General features: G+C 38.2%; 1 long non-coding RNA gene across 1 annotated transcript in view; it reads right to left on the bottom strand.

Annotated features, from left to right (window-relative positions):
- The window catches only part of LOC110262162, a 38,189-nt gene extending 14,649 nt beyond the window's left edge, over positions 1-23,540 (bottom strand). The window contains exon 1 of the long non-coding RNA XR_002346815.1: positions 21,528-23,540. This is a non-coding gene — a long non-coding RNA (uncharacterized LOC110262162). The remainder of the gene's footprint in view (positions 1-21,527) is intronic.

Here is a 23,588-nt window from a genome sequence, read left to right as displayed (position 1 = left end):
GGAGGTTGCTTTGAATGTTGCCTGGAGCACAGTGGAAATGCAAGAGTATCAGTGAAGATTACTGTGGGGTAGCACAGTGCAGGCTTGCAGTTGCCAGTAAATATTCTCCCATCTCCATCCTATTCTTTTTTTTTTTTTTTTTTTTGCTTTTTTAGGGCCGCACCCGCTGCATATGGAAGTTCCCTGGAGAGGAATCAGAGCTCCAGATGCCAGCCTACACCACAGCCACAGCAATGCTGGATCCAAGCCTCCTCTGCAACCTACACCACAGCTCATAGCAATGCCAGATCCTTAACCCACTGAGCAAGGCCAGGGATTGAACCCGAATCCTCATGGATACTAGTCGGGTTTGTTACTGCTGAGCCACAACAGGAACTCCCTCCATCTTATTCTTGCTCTTCTGTCTTTTATTAAGTACCTGCCATGTTTCAGACTCCAGTGCTAAGGATATAAAAGTGAATAAAACAGATTCTCCAGATGGAGCTGAATGACAGACACAGCCAGGCAAACAGACCCCATTAAATGTACGCCATGAATGCTTTGAGAACACTGAGGGATTTTCAGGAAAGACTTCCTTTCTCTGAGCTGAAAGGTGAAGAATGGTTAGGATTTAGCCAGGAAAGAAACATGGGGTAAAGTTTTTCAGGCAGAGAGAGCCCCAATGCAAATGCCTTGAGGTGAGAGAGAACTTGGTGCCTTTGAGTAAGTGATGATAATAAAGTTGAAAATCAGATAAAAACAGAAGTGTTCCCAGATTAAACTAAGGAAACAAACAGGGACTAAATTATAAAAGGTATGGTAAATCATGGTGTTTGGAATTTATCTTAAAAGTTATGGGAATCATGGAAAGGTTGTATGTAAAACAGCATGGTTAGATTTCTATTACAAGCATCATACATAATGTGGAAAATGAACTCAAAGAAAAAAGACTGAACATCAAGTTGGCAACTGATAAAATAATTTAGGCAAGGAGGGAGTTGTTAGAAAGACGCCAAGAACAGCATCATGGTTACTGGATACTGGGGTACTGCCATTCGCTAGAGGGAATACAAGGAAGAACAAGCTTGGGAAGAAAATGAGTTCAGTTGTGGACACAATGAATTTCAAATGTGCATAAAGTTTCTGGAGACATCCAGGGTCCAGAAGAGGTCAGGGCTGGTAAAATCTATTTGGAAGTAATTAGCAGATAGTTGGTAATTGAAACCATGAGAGTGGGAAACTTGGGAGAGTATAAAAAGGGAAACATTATTTGGGACAGAATCCTATGAAACATTAACCTTTAAGAGATGAACCGAGGAAGAAGAATCCCAAAAAGGGTTTGAAAAGGAATGGCCAAACAGGTTAAAAAAAAAAAAATCAGGAGAATTAGAAGGCACTAAAGGCAAGAGAAAAAAAGAAGTACTTCAAGAAGGTCATCAAAGTCATGGGAGACACATATCTCCAGAAGATAAATGATACCAAAATAAAAAATAAAAAACAAGACCAGTTTCCACTGCTTTTAAAAGCAAGGAGATATAAGTCAATCTCATTTTCACACACAGAGACACTTACATGTACATACACACACACTCACACAGACTTTAAATCTGCAAATAACAGGTTATATTCCTCTAAGATCCACCAAGTCTGCTGTCTTATTTTCCTTCTCTTACCTCTCCCATCCTTTGTAGTTGCACTGCAACTCACCTGCAGCCCTCATCAGAACAAAGGGAAAAAGTGTCGGGGGTGGGGGCGGGGGGTGGAGAGGGAGGAGAGACATGGTGAATAACTGAGTTCAGTGACCAAGGCTTAATCCATTTCAGTGGCACCCAGATTCTAGCTGTTGTATGGAAACACCCCAATGGAAGTCACTTATTATCATTTAAATGTAAATTTTAGAAATGAAATGCTGACTTGACCAACTAGTTATGAATTTTTATTCTCATCTAACAATTCAATTGACCTTTGGAAATTTTAAGGAGATCACAGGTTATACATTTTAATAATTTAGAGCTTCTACTAATAGCTTTTGCTTTAGACTATATTATTTATAGGCAGATATCAAAATATGCATAGCTTAACCTCTTTGCTATATTTAGATAATCAGAAATTACTAAGGCAAACATGCAATTGGAAAGGTTAGCTGCAAAGAAATGAATAACTTTCAAAGTCCAGCTTTAACTCAGAAATTCAAATGTATAAAAGTTCTAATTGGTCAAGAGGTTCAATGTATAAAAATTTTAGATTTAATTTTTTTTACTCCTTTAAAGCATATGGTTCAGTTAAAAGAAATAGGATTTATTTAGATAGCAAAAGAATGTCAGATTATATGACTCATATCCTACCTAAATTTTTCTGTTCCTGTTGGAAAATTTCCTCTAACAGATGAGTAATCTTATTTTATGCTGGTTCAGCCCCATGATTTGATACAGTGATATGTTTGAAATGAGTTGCTAGCTGCATGATTCAAATGCTCTTTGAGTACAATATAGTTATCTCCTTACTTTAATAAAAAAATTGAAATTATATAGAAAGTTTCTAACAATCTTCATTGCTAATGAAGTACACCAGTATTATAAACCAGATTTTCATCCTGAAGAGAGCCAGAAGTTCCCCAAATTAAAAAAAAAATGCAAAAAGGCAAATATGTAAATGATTAGCTTGACACTGATTTCAAGAAAAAAATCTAAAATAGATTCTTAAACAGATGATCTGTGAGCATCTAGAAATGCAAGAGATGACCATCAGGAGCCAGCATGGGCTCAGTACAAGCTTCACCAAGTAATCCAGTGTCCTATCAAAATAGGGTTATAGGGAGTTCCCATTGTGGTGCAGCAGAAACGAATCTGACTAGGATACATGAGGATGCAGGTTCAATCCCTGGCCTCACTCAGTGGGTTTAGGATCCAGCATGGCCATGAGTTGTGGTGTAGGTTGCAGACGCAGCTCAGATCTGGCGTAGCTATGGCTGTGGCGTAGGTGGGCAGCTGTGGCTCCAATTCGACTCCTAACCTGGGAACTTCCATATGCAGTGGGTGTGGCCCTAAAAAGCAAACAAACAAAAAACCAGAGTTATTAGACTCATAGAGTCAAAAAGCTGATGTGACATACACAAGGGAATCTAAAAACATAAAAATAATTCAACTATTCAGCCATAATAGAGTATGTAGGTATTCTATTTACTATGATATAGTTTATTTCACCTTTCAACAAATACTTACTGAGCACTTACTTTGTATCTTGCTTATACACTACTTCTTTTAATATAGTTCTACCTATGAGTTAGAAACTGCTATTATCAAAAGCAGTGAAGTATATGGCTTAAGCACACATACTTGGAGCCAGACAGCATCCATTCAAATCTGACTCTCACTTAAATGGCTGTGTGACTTTGCAAATTCACTTGATCTTTTCCTCGTGTTGATCATCTATGAGATGGGGATGATGATTATAGTAACTCCCTTGAAAAGGAACTGTGAAAATTAAATGAACCAATGTATGAAAATGCCTTAGAAAAAGTATCTGGCACATAATAAGTGGTACATGAGTTTCCTCTATAAAAGCTCCATTTTGGCAAAGATGACATGTCTAAGACACCAGTTTCCCAAGCCAGATCTAAACCAAAAGCTGAGGCCAAAGCCCATGTCCTAAAGCACTACAAAAGCAAAAAAAAAAAAAAAAGTAAAAAAAAAATTTTTATAGCCTACACCACAGCCATAGCAACACCAGATCTGACCCACATCTGCAACCTACACCACAGCTTGTGGCAATGCTGGATCCTTATCATACTGAGCAAGGCCAAGGGATCAAACCTACATCCTCCTGGATACTACATTGGGTTAACTCACTAAGGCACAACAGGAACTTCTAAAATTTACATTTTTAAAAATTTGTGACATTCTTACATGATTTCAAAGAAGCCTTAATATCCACCCACTTCTTTCTACCTTTGTTTTAATGATGTACCTATACCAAAGTTTTTTGGGAAGCTATTTCTGGGCTCCTGTGATGAAACTATCCTAGAGCCAAAAAAGCTACTTAAGAAATTGGGTCTGCAAATTTGAAATCTACAGCTCTCATGTTTAAAAAGGCATATTTTTATGCCCTGGAGAGGTGTTAACCTCATTTAATAAATAATAAATCTTATAATAGACAAAGAATTGTAGCTAATGTTTATTATGACTAAATATGGGCCAAGAACCATTCTAAGTACTTTTCAATTACTTTATCCTCATGACCACTTTATGGGGGTAAATAAAGCCCCATTTTCTTTTTCAGAGAGGTTTACAACTTGCCCAGGATCACCCAGGTAGCAAATTGGAAAGTTGTAATTTAATCCAGGCAGCTGGAGCCTGGGCTTTTTATACATTAAACTTCCTCTCAAGAAACCAAGTCAAGGTGTGCTAAATACTTGCTGAACCTCAAAGAAGTCTCCCTATTTGTTTCCAGCAAGCTTCCTCAGAGTCTATTAGGTCATTTTGAATGCTAAAGTCCACTGACTTATTCAAATGCCTCCTCATCAGAAAGGCTATCTTCCTGATGATGCTGTTGGTACAGTAACCTCTGGGCCACTCTCCTTCACTCATGTCTGACTTGGCTTTACTTCTTTTTCTATCACTTATCACTGCCAGGCAGTTTTCATTTGCTTATTTGTTGATTACCTTAGTGTTCACCTGTCTCTATAACATAAGCTCTAAGGGACTTCATTTTTTTTATTTACTACATTATCCCAGTACTTAGAACAGAGCATGGCACATAATTATGTTCACCAAAAATATTTCTATGAATGACTGCATTCTTGCATATTTGTTATACAATCTAATTTATATCAGAAACAGAGATGCCTTTTGATCCCAGCATGCTGGTCCTCCTCCCACCCAGACCAGAACATCGGGTCCATCCCCCAGAGTCTCAGGTGGCACCACGGCAGCATCCTCGGTGAGGATTTGGTGGAAAGGGTAGGGGTTGTCCTTCTGCCCAGACCTCTGCTGGGCTGACTCACAGGAAGTGGTAGCTGTGCACTGGGCACAGCAGCTCCAGGATTCTGCCCTCCCCGCAGGTCCACCACCCTCACCCTCCACCTGGGCCTTGCTGTGTGTCCCGTAGGACAATGAAGGGCTTACAATCTTTGCACTTCTGTGACAGTCTTCCAAATGTTCTGCCACCGACTTTTGCCAGAAGCTGTTTTTAAAAAAGCCCTTCCCTTCGTGGATTTCTTTGTCTGAAGATCACTCAGGGTGACCATGGTTCCGCACTTTAGCCTCACGAGACAGCTAGCCAAGAAATATCTATCTCTGAGACTGGAGCTCAACTTCTCTCCCAAAAACAACAAAATTCACAACTAAAGGCTGAGCAATCTTCAACCAAATGGACCAGAAACCTTAAAAAAGATATCCTACTCCAGAAGACAAAGAGGAGGCCACATCAAGGGGTAGGAGTGGTGATTATGCCATATAAGCAACCCCATACCTCCCAAGTGGGAAGCCCCACAGACTGGAAGCTAACTGGTTCACGGAGACTCACCTACAGGAGTGAGAGTTCTGAGCCCCACATCAAACTCCCAGGTATGGGGATCTAGCACTGGGAGAAAAAGCCCCCAGAGTATCTGGCATTGAAGTCCAGTGGGGATTGTGTGCATGAACTCCATAGGACTGGGAGAAATTGAGACACCATTCTTAAAAGGCACACACAGACGTGCACTGGGTCCCAGGGCAAAGCAAAGTCTCCATAGGAATCTGGGTCAAACCTGACTGCAGTTCTTGGAGGACATCCTGGGAAAACAGGGGTGAATGTGGCTTGTTGTGAGGGAAGGACATTGGACGCAAAGCTCTTGGGAATATTTAGCAGCATGCCTTTCTCTGGAGGTGGCCATTTTGGAAAAATCAGACCCCACCCATCAGTCAGTGCTGAGAAGCCCCTGAATAAACAACAATCCAGGTGGGATCACAGCCCCGCTCCTCAGTAAACAGGCTACCTAAAGACCCCCCCCAGGCACACAGCACCTCTAATCCTATCCAGAGACTAAGCCCCACCTACCAGAGGGACAAGAATCAGCTCCACCTACCAATGGGCAGGCATCAGTTCTTCCCAACGGGAAGCCTACAGCAAGCCCCCATACCAAATTCAGCCACAAGGGGGGCAGACACAGAAGTAAGAGAGGCTACAACTCTATTGTCTACAAAAAGGTCACCACACCAAAAACCTATAAAAATGAAAAGACAGAGAACTATAACTCAGATGAGGGAGAAAGAAAAAACCCCAGAAAAACAGCTAAGTGATAAGGAGATTCTCAGCCTCCAGGAAAAAGACTTTAGACTGTTGATACTGAAGATGATGCAAGACATTGGAAATAAACTGGAGGCAAAGATGGATAACTTACAGGAAACACTGAGCAAAAAGATACAAGATATAAAACTTAAGAAGAGATGCAAAATATAATAACAAATAAAAAATTCACTAGAAGCAGCTAACAGCAGATTACAGGAGGCAGAAGAACAAATAAGTGAGGTGGAGGACAGATTAGTAGAAATCACAGATGTGGAACAGAAAAGAGAAAAAAGATTAAAAACAAATGAAAAGAGTCTCATAGAACTCTGGGACAATGTTAAACGCACCAACATCCGTATTATAGGGGTGCCAGAAGGAGAAGAGAGAGAGAAGGGGACAGAAAAAAATATTCCAAGAGGTAATAGCTGAAAACTTCCCTCAGATGGGAAAGGAACTACTCACTCAAATCCAGGAAGTGCAACAAGTACCACATAAAATAAACCCAAGGAGGAATACGCCAAGATACATATTAATCAAACTGACCAAAATTAAAGACAAAGAGAAAATATTGAAAGCAGCTAGGGAAAAGAAACAAACAACATACAAGGGAACCCCAATAAGGTTATCAGCAGATTTTTCAGCAGAAACTCTGCAGGCCAGAAGGGAGTGGCATGTATACTTAACATGATGAAAGGAAAAAAACCTACAACCAAGATTACTTTACCCAGCAAGATTCCCATTCAGATTTGAAGGAGAAAGCAAAACCTTCACAGATAGCAAAAGCTAATTCGGCAACACTAAACCAGCCTTACAACAAATACTAAAGGAACTTCTCTAGGCAGAAAAGAAAAGACAGCAACAGGAAACAAAAATTCCACCAATGACAAGGCTCACCAGTAAAGGTATGTATACAGTAAAGATATGAAATCATCCATTCACAATTATGCCACCAAAATCAGAAATCACGAGAAGAGGTGGGTACAAATGCAGGACACTGGAGATGAACTTGCAATTAAGAGAGCAACAACTTAAAACAATCTCATATACATATAGACTCTTATATCAAAACTTCAGAAAAACTGCAAACCAAAAATCTACAATTGATACACAAATAAGAAAAAACAACTCAGTGCTCACTTCGGCAGCACATATACTAAAATTGGAACGATACAGAGAAGATTAGCATGGCCCCTGCACAAGGATGACACTCAAATTCGTGAAGCGTTCCATATTTTTTCAAAATTATAAATGAAAAAGGAGAAATCACAACGGATACTGCAGAAATACAAAAAACCATAAGAGAATACTATGAACAACTATATGCCAACAAATTTGACAATATGGAAGAAATGGACAATTTTCTAGAATCTTACAGCCTGCCAAAACTGAATCAAGAAGAAACAGACCAACTGAACAGACCAATCACTAGAAATGAAATTGAAGAAGTCATAAAAACACTCCCTACAAATAAAAGTCCAGGACCAGATGGCTTCACAGGCGAATTCTATCAAACATATAAAGAGTAACTGGTGCCCATCTTCCTTAAACTCTTTCAAAAGGTTGAAGTAGAAGGAATACTCCCAAAGACATTCTATGATGCCACCATCACCCTCATTCCAAAACCAGACAAAGATAACACCAAAAAAGAAAACTATCGGGCCAATATCTTTGGTGAATATAGATGCAAAAATTCTCAACAAAATCTTAGCCAACCGAATCCAATAACATATCAAAAAAATTATACACCATGACCAGGTACGGTTCATCCCAGGTTCACAAGGATGGTTCAACATATGCAAATCAATCAACGTCATACACCACATTAACAAAAGAAAAGTCAAAAATCATATGATCATCTCAATAGATGCAGAAAAAGCATTTGATGAAGTCCAACTTCCATTCATGATCAAGACCCTCACCAAAGTGTGTATAGAGGGAACATTCCTGAACATAATCAAAGCCATTTATGATAAACCCACAGCAAATAGAGTACTCAATGGGGAAAAACTAAAGCCTTCTCACTCAAATCTGGAACAAGACAGGGATGCCCACTCTCACCACTGCTCTTCAACATAATTTTGGAAGTCTTAGCCACAGCAATTAGACAAACAAAAGAAATAAAAGGCATCCATATAGGAAGAGAAGAGATAAAACTGTCACTGTATGCAGACGACATGATACTATACATAAAAAACCCTAAGGACTCAACCCCAAAACTACTTGAACTGATTAATAAATTCAGCAAAGTAGCAGGATATAAGATTAACATTCAGAAGTCAGTCGCATTTCTGTATACCGGCAATGAAATATTAGAAAAGGAATACAAAAATACAATACCTTTTAAAATTGCACCTCACAAAATCAAATACCTTGGAATACACCTGACCAAGGAGGTCAAGGACTTATATGCAATAACTATAAATCTTTAATCAAAGAAATCAAAGAAGATGTAAAGAAATGGAAAGATATTCCATGTTCCTGGATTGGAAAAATCAATATTGTAAAAATGGCCATCCTACCCAGAGCAGCCTACAGATTCAATGCAATCTCTATCAAATTACCCAGGACATTTTTCACAGAACTAGAACAAACAATCCAAACATTTATATGGAACCACAGAAGACACAGAATCGCCAAAGCAATCCTGAGAACCAAAAACCAAGCAGGAGGCATAACTCTCCCAGACTTCAAGAAATGCTACAAAGCCACAGTCATCAAAACAGTGTGGTACTGGTAGCAAAACAGACAGACAGACCAATGGAACAGAATAGAGAACCTGGAAATAAATCCTGACACCTATGGTCAATTAATCTTTGACAAGGGAGGCAAGAACATAAAGTGGGAAAAAGAAAGTCTATTCAGCAAGCATTGCTGGGAAACCTGGACAGCAGCATGCAAAGCAATGAAACTAGAACACACTCTCACACCATGCACCAAAATAAACTCAAAATGGCTGAAAGACCTAAATATACGACAGGACACCATCAAACTCCTAGAAGAGAACATAGGCAGAACACTCTCTGACATCAACATCATGAATATTCTCTCAGGTCAGTCTCCCAAAGCAATAGAAATTAGAGCAAAAATAAATCAATGGGACCTAATCATACTGAAAAGCTTTTGCACAGCAAAGGAAACCCAAAAGAAAACAAAAAGACAACTTACAGAATGGGAGAAAATAGTTTCAAATGATGCAACCGACAAGGGCTTAATCTCTAGAATATATAAGCAACTTCTACAACTCAACAGCAAAAAAACCAATCAATCAATGGAAAAATGGGCAAAAGACCTGAATAGACTGTTCGCCAAAGAAGATACAGATGGCCAGCAAACACATGAAAAAATGCTCAACATCGCTGATTATAAGAGAAATGCAAATCAAAACTACCATGAGATACCACCTCACACCAGTCAGAATGGCCATCATTAATAAATCGACAAATAACAAGTGCTGGAGGGGTTGTGGAGAAAAGAGAACCCTCCTGCACTGTTGGTGGGAATGTAAACTAGTACAGCCACTATGGAGAACAGTTTGGAGATACCTTAGAAATCTATACATAGAACTTCCATATGACCCTGCAATTCCACTCTTGGGCATCTATCCGGACAAAACTCTTCTTAAGAGAGACACATGCACCCGCATGTTCATTGCAGCACTATTCACAATAGCCAAGACATGGAAACAACCCAAATGTCCATCAACAGATGATTGGATTCGGAAGAGGTGGTATATATGCACAATGGAATACTAGTCAGCCATAAAAAAGAATGACATAATGCCATTTGCAGCAACATGGATGGAACTAGAGACTCTCATATTGAGTGAAATGAGCCAGAAAGACAAAGACAAATACCATATGATATCACTTATAACTGGAATCTAATATCCAGCACAAATGAACATCTCCTCAGAAAAGAAAATCATGGACTTGGAGAATAGACTTGTGGCTGCCTGATGGGAGAGGGAGGAAGTGGGAGGGATCGGGAGCTTGGGGTTATCAGATACAACTTAGAATAGATTTATAAGGAGATCCTGCTGAATAGCATTGAGAACTATGTCTAGATACTCACATTGCAACAGAACAAAGGGTGGGGGAATAAATGTATACATGTAAGAATGACTTGATCCCCATGATGTACAGCAGGAAAAAAGAAAAAAAAAATCAACTCAAATACAACACTAAAGATAGTCATCAAACCAGAAGAGGAAGAGAACAAGAAAATAAGGGAAGAAAAAGAGCAGTAATTTATATCAGAAACAAAAATTAAATAAAAATCCCACAGATGTCTATTAATTTCAGAATTCCCTTCCAGTTCCTATTTATATGTGGATACTATTTCTTTTTACAGACATGTACTCATAACATAGCTTCATTCTGCCTTTTTAGATAACTTTCAATCAGATCAGATTTAAAAATCCAATGCTGAATGGACTTTTCAGGCATTTTCAGGCTTTTTCAGGCTTTTTTTTTTTTAAGTAAAAGCAAAGTTGGGCAAGGATTTTCAATTTGCATATTATAAGTCATTTTCCCCTGCATTTTATATTGATAGAGGTAGAAATTACAGTTCTAATCCAGTAGTGCTTAACTAAATTAAGATTCTTGAGATAAAAACCATGTTTCCAGGCCACCTCTTAGAGATCATTAAAAAATTTTCTTAGTCATGGAGTTCCTTTTGTGGCTCAGGGGTTAATGAACCCAATTAGGATCCATGAGGATGCATGTTTGATCTCTGGACTCGCACAGTGGGTTAAAGATCCCAGTTGCCATGAGCTGTGGTGTATGTCACAGATGTGGCTAGGATCTGGTGTTGCTCTGGCATAGGCTGACAGCTGTAGCTCTGATTCAACCCCTACCCTGGGAACTTCCATATGCAGTGGGTGCAGCAATAAAAGAGCATTAAAAAAAAATTCTAGTCACTAAAGGAAGCACACTTCAGTGATACAGATCTAGCATTTTATGTGCTACAAATTTCTTCACAAAATATTTTAGCAGTATTTTGATGAACTCCAAGTTTGCAGAAATGTCAAATGGAGATTTTTTTTTACACTATCAACAAGATGAGACTAGGCCAGTGAAATATTAAATCCAAAAGTAATGCTTACCTGAGAAGAGTCTGTGGTAGAAATTATATTAGCTATTGCCTCTTAGCAGCTTACACAACACACAGTTATTACATCACAATTTCTCTGAGTCAGGAATTCAGGCACAGCTCAGCTGAATTTGCCTAAGATTCTTTTCTTAATTAAATTTATTTTTTTTACTAGGGTATAGTTGATTTACAGTGTTGAGTCCATTTCTGCTATACAGCATAGTGATCCAGTCATATGTATATATTCATTCTTTTTCTTATATTATCTTCCACTATGGTCTATCCCAAGAGGCTGGATATAGTTCCCTGTGCTATACAGTAGGACCTTATTGTTTATCCATTCTAAATGCAATAGTTTCCATCTACCAACCCTAAACTCCCCATCCATCCCACTTCTTCTCCCCATCCCCTTGGCAACCACAAGTCTATTCTCTATATCTGTGAGTCTGTTTCTGTTTTGTAGATAGGTTAATTTGTGACATATTTTAGATTCCACATATACAACCACTATGGAAAACAGCATGGAGGTTCCTCAGAAAATTAAGGTTCTCTCTTAAGGCTGCACTCAATATATTGGCCAGGACTGAAGTCTCATCTGAATGCTTCATTTGGAAGCATCTGTTTCCAAGCTCACCTATGTGATTGTTGGCAGTATTCAATTCCACTTGCACTGTGGATTTGTGAGTCTCAGATTCTACATGGCTATTGGCTGGAGGATACCCTTAGCTCCTTCCCACATGCCCCGACACCCCCCCCCCCAACATAGAAACCAGCTTCAAAGCCAACAAGGGAGACAATCTGCTAGTAGGATGGAAATTGCATTCCATCTAATCACAGAACTGTCATCCCCTCAATATTGAGATTTTTCTATTGATCAGAGGCAAGTCACTCAAAGGGAGAGGATTACACAGGCTCTGAATGCATGGAGGTGGGGATCACCGGGGGATACCTGATAGGCTGGTACCACTGAGTACTCTCTCAAAATAATGCCAGATTCCTTCTTAAAGAGATGAGCCCACATGATACCACCTTCTGGCCTTGACTGTTCACTGTTAACTCACTGGAAAGTGAGCATCATCTGTGTTTTCACACTTCGGCTAAAGCTGCTGCTTCTGAAATGACCTTAAGTCTTTCTTCCTAGATAACTTTGGGAAGAAGAAAACAGGGCAAAACAAGAAAGGAAGTAGAAACTTTTCCTCCAAAGTCATTTATTTGAATCAAGTGTTGGTCAGTGATATAAGAGCAGCACCCCTGGGTTTTGAGGCTAAAGTAGAGGGTGAATGATGTACAAACAAGTTACACTGTAAGAGTCTCTCAATCAAGAACCAACACCACTTCTGCACGTACAACTTCTCCTACTGCTTGTTGATAAAAGCTCAGTACCAGTCTCAATCTTCCCTGTACACAAGCTTTGGGATTACAGTTGTATCTTGTCATGTCTCTTTGCATTAATGAGCGCTACTTCACGGTTGTACTTCTAATTGTGTGTCAAGTCTAAGCATAACAAATTGAGTTTGAATAATGTAGTAACAGCAGTTTATTTTTCTATATAAATGTCAGTGGCAAAGTAATCAAGTGAGAGAAGTTAAGGTCCTCACAGAGAAAAGAAATAAATGGGTTTGGTGCTAAGGTGAAGCTCATATACTTGGCAAAGAAATGGATCGCCATTCATGAGAATCAGGACAGTGTAGTGGTTATGAATACAGTCTTTCAAGAAAGACTACCTGGGTATGAATCCTGGTTTTTGATTTGCTATCTGTGTGACTCTGGGCAAATCACTCACTCTCTCTGTGCCTTGAGTTTCCCACCTGTAAAACAGATAACTTTACCTCCCTCATAGTGTAATTATTAGGACTAATATTTATAAGTACATAAGGCAAGATCTGGTGCATAGTGTTAAATGCATGTTTCTTAAATAAAAGAATCTATTTTAGGGCTTTACTTAAAGAATTAAAAGTAAGTTAATATTTATAAGTGGACACTAATATTATAAAAGGACTTATAAAAATATTACATTTAAAATCTTCAAATATTTAAAATATTACAATATTTAAATATATTTAAATGTTATATTTAAAAGTGGACTTATAAATATTATATATTTTATAGTATAAAAATATTATATTATAAAAGGACTAATATTTATAATTTAAAATATGTATTTTAAATATTTATTTTCAATATTAAAATACTTATTTAAAATTTTTATTTTAAATATTTACTTTAAATATTAAAGATATTAAAATATAGAATATATAAAATATTAATATAATATACAATATAAATTTTATTTAATATATTTGTAATATTTACTTACTTTAATTATTAAGTATTTATTATTAATTATTATTTAAGCTTTTGCTTAATATAAAATATTTTAAAATAAAATATAAAATACTTATTAAAAATTTTAAATATTAAGATTAAAATATATTGAATACACTAAAGTTTAAATATTAAAAATATTAAACTATAAAATAATTTAAATATTTATTAATATTTAATATTTATTAAATATGGTTTAATAAATATACTATTTAATATACAATATATTAAATATTATAATGTTTAAATATTAAAGATTTTTTAAATTATATTAAAATATTTAAATATATTTAAATATTATATTTTAAAGTGGACTTATATTTTATAAAAATATAGAATACTTTAAAAGGACAAATGTTTATTATTTAATATATTAATATTCAATGTTAATAGTTAACATTTATAAGTGGACTTATAAATATTATAAAAGGACTTATAAATACATGTATATATTTAAATATTATATTTAAAAGTGGACTTACAAATATTATATTTTATAATATAAAAATATTATAACATAAAAATACTACTATTTAGAAGTGCATATGGCAGGGCCTGGTGCATAGTGTTATATGCATATTTCTTAAATAAAAGATTCTATTTTAAGTGTACTTCATATGACTTTCAGTTTCTGGTCCAACACAAAGTCAGCATGGAAGTTGTCACTCCTGTCAATATAACAAGGAAAAAGCTAAACTAAAAATCAATGACTTTTCTTAGATCTATCACAGAAGTGAGGTCACAGGACAAACCACTGCCACAGAATTTGGAGAGATAGAGAACACATTTCATCAAAGCAGAAACTCACACACAGAAACCTCTATAGGAACTATTCTGTGGTAGGAAACCTAAGCTGTAAGGGACTGATTTCTGGAGGCTCAGGGGAGACAAGTCTGAGAGCTAAAAATTCTAGTAGGGAGGCACATAGAGGGTAGTTCCCACACTTTTTTGAGTTTCACCTCCAGAAGCCCAGCCAGTCTCTCACAGGGCAAGGTAGAATCTCCTCATGTTTCTGGCAAGGGGAAAGGGCCATTTTGATATAGGACCAGAACACTCCGTTCTTAACAAGACCTGTCCCCAAAAGAAACTATTTCAGCAGAGCCCAACAGATTTGGGTTTTACAAGAGGCTCACTAACCTGGAGAAAGAGAATGATCTAACTCCCACTGCCCCTAGACTGATGGTCTCACCTAAGGATCACTTGTAAAGATCACAGCCCAGGGACCCTGACACACTAAAAATCTGAGACCAAATCACAGGACTCTAGAATGCTCTCCACCCCTACACTTTACCAACACATCACAAAGCCCCTTATTCTCCCGTTCCTTTTATCCTGTACATAATGTCTGGTTTTCAACAACAAAAAAATCACAAGGAATACCAAAAGACAAAAAGTACAGTCTGAAGAGATGGAGCAAACATCAGAACCAGTTATGGCAAAGATATTGGAATGATCAAAGTAGGAATTTAAAACAACTATAATTAATATGCTAGGGCTTGAATAGACAACGCACAAGAACATAGGAGACAATCTAGATGATCTTGGGACTGGAGGCGACTTTTTAGATACAACACCAGAGACACAGTCCGTGAAAGAAAATTTGATTAGTTGAACTTAATTAGAATTAAAAACTTCTGCTCTGTGAAAAACACTGTCAACAGAAAGAGAAGACAAGCCACAGATTAGGAGAAAACATTGCAAAAGACTTATTTGATAAAGTGCTATTATCCATAGTATTCAAAGAATTCTTAAAGCTCGACAAAAGAAAATGTAAAACTCAACTTTAGGAGTTCCCATTGTGGCTCAGTGGTAACAAACCCGATTAGTATCCATGAGGACACAGGTTCGATCCCCAGCCCCGCTCAGTGGGTTAAGGATCCAGTGTTGCTATGAGCTGTGGTATAGGTCATGGGCATGGCACACATCCTGTGTTGCTGTAGCTGTGGTGTAGGCTGGCAGCTGCAGCTCTGATTTGACCCCTAGCCTGGCAACTTCCATATGCCTCAGGTGTGTCCCTAAAAAGAAAAAAAAAATAATTTTAAAAAATAAAAATGGGTAAGAGATGTGAATAGGCACCTCATCGAAGATTGATAGATGGCAAACAAGCATAGGTATTTGCTCACTGTATGTTCAACATGTCATTAAGGATTTGCAAATTAAAATAACAATGAGATACAGCTACACACATTTTACAATAGTCAAAACACTGATGCCAAATGGCAGTTCAGATGTGGAGCAACAAGAACTCTCATTGTTGGTGGGAATGCAAAATGGTACAGCCACTTGGGAAGACAGACTGGCAGGTTTCTTAAAAAGCCAAGCACACCCACACCATAAGATTCAGCAGTTGTACTCCTTGGTATTTACCCAAATGGTTGAAAATTTATGTCCACACAAACATCAGCATATGTTTGTTCAAGCAGCTTTATTCGTAATTGCCAAAACTTGGAGGCAAACAAGGTGTCCTTCAATAGGTGAATGGATAGACAAATTGTGGCACATCCTTAGAACAGATTATTCCGAAGTGAGATATCAAACCACAAAAAGGACATGGGAGAACCTTAAAAGCATATTACTAAATGAAAGAAACCAACCTGAAAAAGCTAAATACTGTATGAGTCCAACTATATGACATTCTGGAAAAAGGTAAAAAAGGGGTAGTAAAAAGATCAGCTGTTGCCAGGAGCTAGGGAAGAGGGAGGGCTGACTAGGTGGAGCACAGGTAATTTTTAGGACAGTGAAACTATTTTGTATGATACGGTATAGTGAATGCACGTCACAATACATTTGTCAAAACCCATAAAATATACAACATCAAGAGTGAACCCTAGGAGTTTCTACTGTGGCTCAGCAAGTTAAGAACCCAACACAGTGTCTGTGAGGATGCAGTTTCAATCCCTGGCCTCACTCAGTGACTTAAGGATCTAGGGTTGCCACAAGCTATGGGGTAGGTCTCAGATGCAGCTCTGATTCTACCCCTAGCCTGGGAAATTCCACATGCCACAGGTGTGGCCCTAAAAAGGAAAAAAAAAAAAAAAAACCCACAGCAAAATTCAGTGGAAAACATAGAGTTTCCATATCTCCCACCCCCACATACATATAGCTTCCTCACCATCCATATCCCCAGTCAGTGTACTATATTTGTTACAATCAATTAATCTAAATTGACACATCGAGGTGAGGCCTTTAAAAAAAAAGAAAGAAAGAAAAAAAGAGTGAAACTTTGTGTAAACTGTGGACTCGGGGTGATAATGAACTTCCATATACCACAGGTATGACCCTAAAAAAAAAAAAGCATATTATTAAATATAGCTTAGGTTTAGGTTGTAACGAAAGTCCTTCTTGTGCAAAATGAGTAGAGCAAGCTGGAAATCACTGTACGGAAGCCACCACTTTGCTGGCACCAACTTTGCCTAGCATATAGTAGAAGGTCCAGAATTCCTTTTCTGCCTCTACCTCACTCCAGAAATCTGTAAGCCCCAGTTAGCAGTGAGGAAATGGGAGTGGGTAGCACCTGCAGGCACATTTTGCACAAAACAGACTGGGAATCCCAGAGCGATGGACAAGACCAGGTGCATCTCTTTTTCCAAATTTAGAGCAGGGCTTCTCTAACTTTAGTGTGCACAGCAATCACCTGAAGAGGTTGTTAAAAACAGATTGCAGGGCCTCTACTGACAAGTTTCTGATTCAGTAAGTCTGGAGTGGGACCTGAGAATGCGGATTTTCAATTGACACCCTGGTAGCGCTAATGCTACTGGTCAGTGGATCACATTCAAAAGCTGTAAGAATTTTAATGGTTTTTAGTAGATGAAATCTACTCAGTAGACATTCTGGAATTCATAAAGAGTTGCTTCAAACCAGCAATCTGGCTGAAAGGAATAAAGGAATCAAGAAGTCTGCTTCTGCTTGGCCAGCACATCGTGTTTACTTAGAATAAGAACTTATTGGATGGGTCTGGGTGATGAAAACTGGGAGAGAGGGCCTACGCAAACTCCCAGCCTATGTTTTATTTTGCTCTCAGAGAGTTTTGAAAACATTTGGAATCCTTTAGACCTGGCATGTACTGTGCAGGTCACCAGTCCCAATCACTTCCTATAGTCCTACAACTGACCAGCTTCACTCATGATCTGCCTGGACCCCAAAGTCATGCGGCTTTGCAAGCCCTGTACTGGATGATCTTTCCCCCTTATAGCTTTAAAATTATGAGATGTTATCTGTACACTTTTCTTTTGTGCTAGAGAAGTTCCTACTAACACACAAAAAAGCCTTTGCCATTCAGTATTTTCAGCTGCACATCTTCACAATGCAGTGAGAAATTTTCAGGTAAAAATAGCTTTATGAATACTACAACTCCCCACAACAATATAATTTATGATGAACACAGGCATCTTCCTTTAAGAAAGCTTAGTATATAAAACTAGAGATAGAAATTATTGCATCCATGAATAAATAAAGCAATAGTTTATAACAGTTTAGGGTTGCCAGATTTAGTTATAAAATATACCGTTACATTTGACTTTCAGATAAACAACAAATATATTTTTTGTATAACTATAGCCTATGCAATATTTGGGACATACTGGACATGTTTATACTAAATTTTTTTTTGTTTAACTGGAATTCAGTTGTATCTTAAGCATCCTGTATTTTATCTGGCAATCTAGTTTCCCATTGCTGCTGGAACACATTTTTACAAACTTAATGGCTCAAAGCAATATAAATTTATCACCTTACAGTTCTGGAGGTCTGTAGTCTAAAATGTGTTCCCAAGGCTACGCACATTTTGGAAGCTCTAAGGAAGAATCCATTTTCTTACTTTATCCAGCTTCTACTGGCTGCCCACATTCCTTGGTTTACAGGCCCTTCCTCAAGCTTCTTTCCCCACAGACCTCTGCTTCTAATTATCTCATTCCCTCCCCCTCATGTCTCCCTCTTATAAGCACCTTTGTGATTACACTGGGCCCATCTGGATAATCTCCCTGAGTTGAAATCCTTCACTCAATCACACCTGCAAACTACATTTTGCCTTAAAAGGTAACATATTTACAGGTTCCTGGAATTAGGAATCTTTGCTGGGGAGGGCTGCTATTCCCATAACAGTTATTCAAGTTATGAGTTTAACACACAATAATATATTCTACTTTTATTATTTTATTATTTCTAATTCTATTTCAGATACGATTTTATTTGTAGAACTCTAATCGGTACAGAAATATTCTGGAATGTATTGTTTATACACAAAACCACATAATTTCCTACAGATTTTTATCAGTGAGTATGAACCTTCTTTTTATAGATGATACTATATCAAAGGACTTCAGTCACGTGCCTGAGACAGAGCCCTATGCATGATTTTTGGTGTGTCCAGGATTATCCACATATTAGGATTTCCAACAATCTGAGTGGGATGGAAATCAACACGTCCCTTGCTTCCCTTCCCCCTTGTTTGGTTGTATTTATAAACTGAAGACGGATAATTTTTTATTTCTCTGAACACACAGGAAAAGCTTAATAACAGGAAAGATCACATACAGATTCCTGAGCATAAAATGAAAGGGGATACTCTTAATTATTCATTAGAAACTAGAGGAGTTCCCGTCGTGGCTCAGTGGTTAACGAGTCCAACTAGGAACCATGAGATTTCGGGTTCTATCCCTGGCCTTGCTCAGTGGGTTAAGGCTCCAGCATTGCTGTGAGCTGTGGTGTAGGTTGCAAACACGGCTCAGATCCCGCATTTCTGTGGCTCTGGTGTAGGCCAGCGGCTACAGCTCCAATTCGACCCCTAGCCTGGGAACATCTATACGCCACGGGAGTGGCCCTAGAAGAGGCAAAAAGACAAAGAAAGAAAGAAACAAACAAACAAACTAGAGATGAACTTGATAAGCTAAGAGTTTTTACTTACTATATGATGAAAAATATGGAAGGAAAATAGACACTACATCTGACTTAACAGTGTTCAACTGTCTTAGTCCATTCAGGCTGCTATAACCAAAATATCTTCAGACTGGGTGACTAATAAACAATACAAATTTATTTCTCATATATCTGGAGGTTGGAAGCCCAAGATCAGGGTGCCAGCATGGTTGGGTGATGGCTCTCCTTTAAGCAGCAAACTTCTTGTGGTATCCTCACATGGTGGAAGTGCCTAGGAAGCTCTATGGGGTCTCTTTATAAGAGCACTAATCTCATTTAGGAGGGCTCTACCTTCAATCACCGTCATCTTTGGGGTTAGGATTTCAACATATGAATTTGGGGGGACATAAACATTCAGACCACAGCAGGTGTCAATCAGTGCATAAAATGTTCTTTTCTTTTCTTTTTTTTTGTGGTGGGGGGGCAGGCAGCACCTGCAGCACATGGAAGTTCACAGGCTAGGGGTCAAATCAGAGCTGCAGAGCCTACAGCAATGTGGGATCCAAGTGGCATCTGCAACCTACACCACAGCTCACAGCAATGCCAGATCCTTAACCCACTGAGCAAGGCCAGGGATCAAACCCGCAACCTCATGGTTCTTGGTCAGATTCATTTCTGCTGCACCACGACGGGAACTCCATTGCATTATTTCTTTCTAGAATAACCAATTTCTATACAGACAAATTGCACAGAAGACATATGGTAAATAAAACGTAAGCTTCCATTTGGTCATCCACTCATTCATTTTTTCATCAGATGTGCTGTTAAAGAGGCTATTCATCCATTTATTCATGAGGCACTGTACCAGGCTCAGCGGGTGCCATAAAGGTTAGTAATACATGGCTCTTTATACATTTCTAAATGAAAGTATATTTAGTCAGTATTCTTCTGGACACACTTAACAAAGGACCAACTCAAATGTATTAGTTCACCAACTGGGAAGTCTGAGAACTGGTACAAGCTATTTCTATATAAGGGATCTGCTTCTCTCTTATTTCTCAGTTTTTCTGGCCTCTGTCTGACATCATCTTCAAGCCGGTTCTCTCCCTGTGGTCACAAGATGGCCCTGACAGTTTTAGATGTGCAGGGTCCTTAGAGTTTATAATCCTAAAGAAAGAAAGATCTACTCTCTCCCACAGTTCACATGTCAAGAATGATGGAGGAATTTTTTTGAACAGTCAATGGGGAGAGAAGATTGGGGTTCTATGATTAGCAGGACCTGGTCACTACTATGGATGCTATTAACATTAATACCAGAATTGCACAGAGGGTCCAGAAAGGGCATTTCCCTAAGAATTAGAAAGGTGCTGGTCAGACAAATGTCCAACTTGGCTGTATTGCAACAGCTATGCAATAAAGAGGAGTGAAGATCCATACTCAAATATTTTTTTGAAAACCAGGTTATATTCAGACAGATCATCCAGGTTAACACACTGACTTAAACTGACTCTTTTTCAAGAGCAGAATGTACAATATTATCTGGATCTCTTCTCAAATTAAAAAAAAAAAAATCCTCTGAAAGCACAAAACAAAGGTACCTTAGGTGTTTCAAAAGTTTCTTACTAAAATCATGGTTATGAAGTAAATATATTTTATGATGGTATATGATGTGAGTGGAAGTGGGTTATATAACTTTGGATTAACTCCAATAAAAGGCAAATACTACAGTGACAAAATTACAATGACGTAAGGTTAAAAGTAGGAAAGAATGGTGGAAGTTGCATAAAAGTGGAAGGAAAGCAGGGGCAAGGCAATCAAGCAGCAATCTGACATGGATAGGGTGTATTTGGACATTTGCATGGGAGGTCTTGCCAAACCAAAAAAAGAAAGAAACCTTCATGTGAATAGCTATTAAGTCCAAAACATAGTGTTAGGTGCTTTCATTCAGACCACTTAACAATTTCCATCTTGCAGATACAGAAGCCAAATCTCAGAAGGATTATTTAACTCACCCAAAGTCCATTTGAGCTGAAGTTTGTCTGAAGATAAAGTCCATTCTTTTTCCACTACCAAGCTGCTTCTCATGAAAGGACAGACTATTTCAATAAAGGCTTATTTCCTTTCCGAAAGGAAAATTAGCAAATGCCCAAGAAAAGAACCCAAGGATTTAAATGATAAACTTAACTTCCAGGAGTTCTGATGTGAAGCTATACTGTAAACATGAATATGTGTTGCCAAAGAACTTAAATGGCCTGTACCTTGTAATCCTCTTGCCTCTTTTGAAAATCAATCCGCTGTCTGAGGCTGTGCACACAAGTTCTGTTCACTGCCCTCCTGCTTAACATATCCTGTCTCCAGAGAGCGTCAAGCTCATCCTATATCAGTCTTGCCTCTTGTTGCTCCTTCTGCTTGAAACACTTTTCCTATAGATGATACGATGGCTGCTTCTTCTTATCATGAAAAATTTACTTAACTCAAATGTCACCTCTACAAAGTGACCTTTTCCTGCAACTAGCTCTATTAAACTAGCCTCCTCATTTTCAGATAGTATTTAGTACGTGAAATTGTTATATTTAATTATATAACTTTTGTTTTTCTCCTCCAAAGAGAATATAGATTCCTTACAGGACAGGATCTTGTCCATCCTGTTTATCCAGTACTTGAATTCTTGGGACACAGGAGGCCCTCACAAATAATATAAGTAACTTACTAAGTGTGCAGATGGCAAGTGGTACCAATTGAGACCACGATGTCTCACTTGAGAGGAGAGAAAAGAAGAATGAAGCCTGTATAGGGGTTACATTGCCTATCACTCTAAAGCCAATGAAACAAAACAATAGTATGTGAACACTGTACTCGTGGCTGAGTCCAAGCCAGGCAGTGTTCTAAGAATTTTACATGTACTAACAGGAGTTTCGAGGTACCTCATGATAAATAGGTTTACCATTGCTATTTTGCAGATGAGCAAAGTGAAGCTTATAGGCTATATTGGTCAGGGTCACAGAACAAGTGAAGCATATAGGCTATATTGGTCAGGGTCACAGAACAAGTCAAGGACAGAGTCAGAATTTGAATCTGAGTACTTTGGAGTTAGTTCCTGCTTTCTACTACAGATGGTCCTGGATGTACAATGGTTCCCCTTAGGATTTCCTGATGGTTCAAAAGTGATTACACATTCAGTAGAAAACATATTCTAACTTTTAAATTTTGACCTTTTCCCAGACTAGGAACACGCAGCAGGATACTCCCTCATGCTAGACAGTGGCAACCACCACAGCTACCAGGTAGCAGTCCAGTAAACAACTCATAACCATTCTGCACCCATTCAACTATTCTGTCTCTCACTTTCAATACAATATTCAATAAAGTACATAAGATATTCAACACTTTATTAGAAACTAGGCTTTGTATTAGATGATTTTATCCAACTGTAGGCTAATTTAAGTATTCTGAACACATTTAAGGTAAGCTGGTTTAAGCCTTGATGTTCCTAGGTTAGGTGTGTTAACGTATTTCTGATTTACGATGGGCTTATCCAGACAAAACTCTATCCTAAGTGAAAGATCTATACTATTTGATATTGCATCTCACCAAGAGCCGAGTGGTTGGCAGCACAGTCACACTGAAGTTCCTCTATGCCTATAAAAATAAGTTTATCGCCTGAAAGTAATTGGAGAGATTGCAAGACATAAACAGCAAACTTCGTTCCAGCCACTATTAGTTTTAAAACTATTAGTTACAAACTACGAATATTCTCAATTATTGTTAATTTCTCAGGTCGACGAGGTTTCACTGTCAGCCAGAAATAATATCCCAGCTCACATGCCTGGTCATTCCAGTGTTTCTCCAAAGAATCTGCTGCAAAGTCTGCCTCTACAGGTTTCTAGGGTCAAATCTCAACTTCCTCATCTGTAAAATAGCAATGATACCTGTCTCGCCTATCCCACCAAGTTTTATGACAAAAAAAAAAAAAAAAAAAAGTCTCGGTTCAGAATTTCACCTCCTTCCCTTTCTCTTGGCTAAATCAGCCCGAGCCTACTTTGCTCTGAGCCTGCGCACTAAAACAGGGGCCC

The sequence above is a fragment of the Sus scrofa genome, chromosome 8, assembly GCF_000003025.6.
Source record: "Sus scrofa isolate TJ Tabasco breed Duroc chromosome 8, Sscrofa11.1, whole genome shotgun sequence".
In the NCBI taxonomy this organism is placed as follows: Eukaryota; Metazoa; Chordata; class Mammalia; order Artiodactyla; family Suidae; genus Sus; species Sus scrofa.
This window is presented reverse-complemented; position numbering and strand designations above follow the sequence as displayed.